The sequence below is a fragment of the Schistocerca americana genome, chromosome 3 (assembly GCF_021461395.2).
Source record: "Schistocerca americana isolate TAMUIC-IGC-003095 chromosome 3, iqSchAmer2.1, whole genome shotgun sequence".
Classification (NCBI taxonomy): Eukaryota; Metazoa; Arthropoda; class Insecta; order Orthoptera; family Acrididae; genus Schistocerca; species Schistocerca americana.
In genome coordinates this window covers 88,279,469-88,283,683 of record NC_060121.1, presented here as the reverse complement: position 1 = coordinate 88,283,683, position 4,215 = coordinate 88,279,469, and positions in this window count along the sequence as shown.

The window sequence follows — 4,215 nt, the reverse complement described above, 5'->3', positions numbered from 1 at the left end:
GTTGCTAATGTCCTCTTAGTTTTCTTTTGTAAAGAATTTTGTGCTGAATAAGCAATATATGAGCTCAGAAATTAAATCCTGGAAGAGAAAACAGCACAGATTATACTAGTTTTATTTTTTGCGACAAACTGCATCACAGGAGTATTATTACATTTAAATTGGGGGAGTGTGAAATATGGAATACCACAAGGCTTGGTATTCGATCCAGTCCTGTTCTTCAATTATGTGAATAACTTCCAAAATACTTCAGATCATCATTTGTAAATGAGGATGTTCACTAATGACAACCAATTTGATAAAGGCTAAAATGCAACGATGTGAGACAAAATTCAGTTGATAGTTGGACAGGCCTGCAATTGATCATATCAGATCTCTGGAAATCAGTTTCAAATGAGAAATTGTATGTTACTGAAAATATATTGGTTGACAAAAAACGAAGTGTAGCAGCCAGAAGACATGGTCGGATGTCAATACCACTTTGCAGATTGACATATAAGGGAATGATTACAGTTGCAGTTCTCTTTGACAGGTACAATGGCCACCAGAGTCCATTGGTTTGTTCAAGACGAAGACCCTGCTCTGTGTAAGATTAAGGAAGCGTTGTTAAACGGCAAATCAGTGCCGGGATATAACCCACAACAGGATGTATTGTGTTATCAGGGCAAGCGGGATAATCTGGCCAAGATTTGTCTTCTGGGAAGCTTGGTGCGCGCCATTTTCCATTACTTTCTGAAGACTGTGTTTAGAGGCCATTTAGGAATCGGTAGAATCCTTAGCAAGGTTAGGGAATTTCTTACCCGATCTACCTCGTACAGGATAAATGGCGTTTGGAGGGGGAAGTGCTGTAACTGTAAATTCCTAAACCCTATTTCAACAGTCGTAGGGGATTTTTACTGTCTTCTGTTAATTATTTCGAGCCCCTGCCATGCACTCGTGACGGCAGTCATTATATCCTGGTCGTGGTTGATGCCTCATCCAGATTTGTCTGGTTCGTATCCAGTAGCAGGCTTATCGCTAGGTTCATTATTCGTCATTTATGTGGGATATTTTTCATGTTTGGCGCTCCCTGTACCGCTGTCACTGACTACGCTGTTCCCTTCCTCTTACAACAGTTTAAAAGATTTTGCTACGACAGTTTGATAACTCACTCCATGCCTATGCTGAACTGTCTGCAAGATTCATTTACGGAGAGACTGAATTGCAATCTGAAGGCAGCCTCAATTATTTTCCACTCTCATTCACGCCACAAGTGCGATTATTCAGTACGTGGCATATTTGGCATTTAATTCCACCAAACATGTAGCCCTTGAAAGTACCTCCACTTCCTTGATGTTTGATCATCGTCTCATGTTCCCCTTGCCCAACCTGTGATCTCTTAATGACCTGCTCCTTGAGGAAATGACACCTAGCCTGATTAAGGCGACGAAATATTAGCATCACACACAAGAGGCAGGCTTGCCATTACAACCTTCGGGAAAGCGAGTTTAAAGTGAGTGTTGGTGATAAGGTTTCGCCCAAAACCTTGCTCCCAGGACTCAAGGAACGGCCCGAATTTCTGATAAATTGACAGCTTGCTTTGTAGGACCTTGTAAAGGTATCCAGGTTCTTAACCCAGTCACCCTATTGGTACGTAACATTGCTACTGGAAAGTTTTCTAGAGTGCATGTCCCCATGATCAAGGGAGGAAGCTAAATTTTCTGTTCCCTGTTCGAGATAAATTGGTGGATGGGGTGTGATGAGGTTTTGGTAGGGAAGGATGAAACGTGGCTCTCGATTCGATATATCGCTAGAGGGCCGGTTCGCATTCCTTGCAAGCCAAACTCAAAACCGGCTGATTGATTGTATGAGAGAAGTGCGAGAGAGGGTGTGAGTGGTACGTCGGCAACGAGTGAGGCCGCGGGGTACAGAGGGTGCGCCACACTGTGAAGAGCAGAGGCAGTGAGGAACTTGGGAGTCGACGCTGCGAGTGGCGGAGGAGACGGCCTGTGCCCTGGTCTGTGGGGCTGCTGTCTCCGTGTTGGCGCGTATGGCGTCTGGACGCCGATGTCACTGCTGGGAGGAGCGACAACCTTCAGTCGCTAATTTCCATCCAAGACTTCTCGGCGTCCTATGTGGTCAATTCCAGTTCCTGAATCTGGAGAGACATTTCGTCTGATAAGCACTTGTTTACACGTGAAGGACAAAGTACTGCGCTGCTTTGTAGTGGAGCTTACCGACAAGAATCCTACAATTTTTTGAGGCGTAATAAGCCAGCACTTAAGGCAACCGATGTTCCAAAGCAGTATAGTATGTGATAGTCAAAATGTTATAAATTTCGGACTGTCAGACAAATCGTTGCACCTTCTAAGCCTCATATTCTACTTGAGTTTAGGGGCGATATTGATGTTCCGGAAACAATGTTTACTGTCTGACTTGTGGCTGAGTTCACGGTTTCTTGTAACTTTAATTCAAACCATTGCTATTGTGTACAGACAGTATTTGTGCGGACCAACGAAGGAACCTCACTCTCATTTCGCTCCAGTGGAACTGGTTTGTTGCCCATTTGTAATTGTTCATCGTTTTGTTTAACAGTTTGTTGATTTAGAATTTTATCCTACGTCATCTCCCCAGTTCACAGACGAGAGTTTAGGCCAGGTTTCCGCTGCCCTGGTCGGCCGCGGGTCTGGCGCTGCTGTCTTAGCGACCACCGACCGACCACCGTGCGAGTGTTGGAAAAGGCCGAACCACCTCATGTCGGTCTGCTGACAGTTAGAGGTCGGAGCTGTAAAACAGTAAAACTTTATTGTATGTACATTCTTAAACACATCTGGCTTTATTCTGATGGCTGTTACCGTTTAAGTTGGGAGATTACTTCGCACAAACCTGTTGGTATTTAATTAATCATTTAATGGGCGCCATGGCGCGTTTTGATCTTAAATACCTTGTAACCACAGTTGCTATCAATTAAAGACTTAGTGAGCGCTGTGGAGCATGCTCCAGAGTTACAGTTATTAATTCGAAGGTTATTAATAATTTGCTAAGCGCCAGGCGCAATTTTTCTGAAATTGCAAATATTATTGAAATTGTTTTGAAAAAATAAGTTGTTATTGACAGATAGTTCAGTAAGCGCTAGCTGCATGCTCTCTTAAATCAAAAGTTTACTGAAACTCTTACTAACACCTGTTTTACAGTGTGTCGTGACGTATTTTTCTTAGCTAAAAATGTTTACTGTCTAATTAGAATTTCATTCATGTATTTCATACACGAAGAAATTTGCTTTTTTTGTGTCCATGCACTCACTGGTTAAACTGGTACAAATAAATTGTCATCATGCAAACTGTCAATGATGATGCTGTTGCTGGGTTAACCCACAGCATTGTGAGTTGACCTGTCCCAATGACAGTCATTCCATTTAGCAATTGTGAAGCATTGCCATGTTCACTACTCCATGATATATGGAAACGTTTCTATAAATCTTTCTCGCATTCACAGTCCCAGATTTGCGCCTGGAGACCAAACGTGGAACTAATTTTTTTTCCGACGTAAGTCAGTTCCAGGTAAACGCATTAGAAAACCTACCAAGTTTCACTGCCGTACGATAATTACAGTCCACACTGCACCTCTACGAGCAGCTGCACTTCAGTGATAACCATCTGATAATTTCCACTCAATATTTCCACTAAATGGAAATGAGCGTTTGGCGTCATTGGCCGGGAGGCCCCTCGCGGGGCAGGTCCGGCTGCCATAGCGCAGGTCTTATTACATTCGGCGCCACATTGGGCGACCTGCACGCCGGATGGGGATGAAAGGATGATGAACACAACACAACACCCAGTCCCTGAGCGGAGAAAATCTCCGACCCAGCCGGGAATCGAACCCGGGCCCAGAGGACGGCAATCCGTCACGCTGACCACTCAGCTACTGGGGCGGACAATATTTCCACTGCGTCAGACAAGGAAACATGAACTTCACAAATGTAAGGTATATAATAACACAACGAAAATTTGTAGAACTTACTATAGCAGTATTGTGCTATAATTAAATTATTAGAATACTTTGGAATTTACTATTAGTGATAAATTTACTTTGCTGTTATGTATAGGCTTTTAAATTTTATCTACACTACCGGCCATTGAAATTGCTATACCAACAAGAAATGCAGATGATAAACGGGTATTCATTGGACAAATATATTATACTAGAACTGACATGTGATTACATTTTCACGCAGTTAGG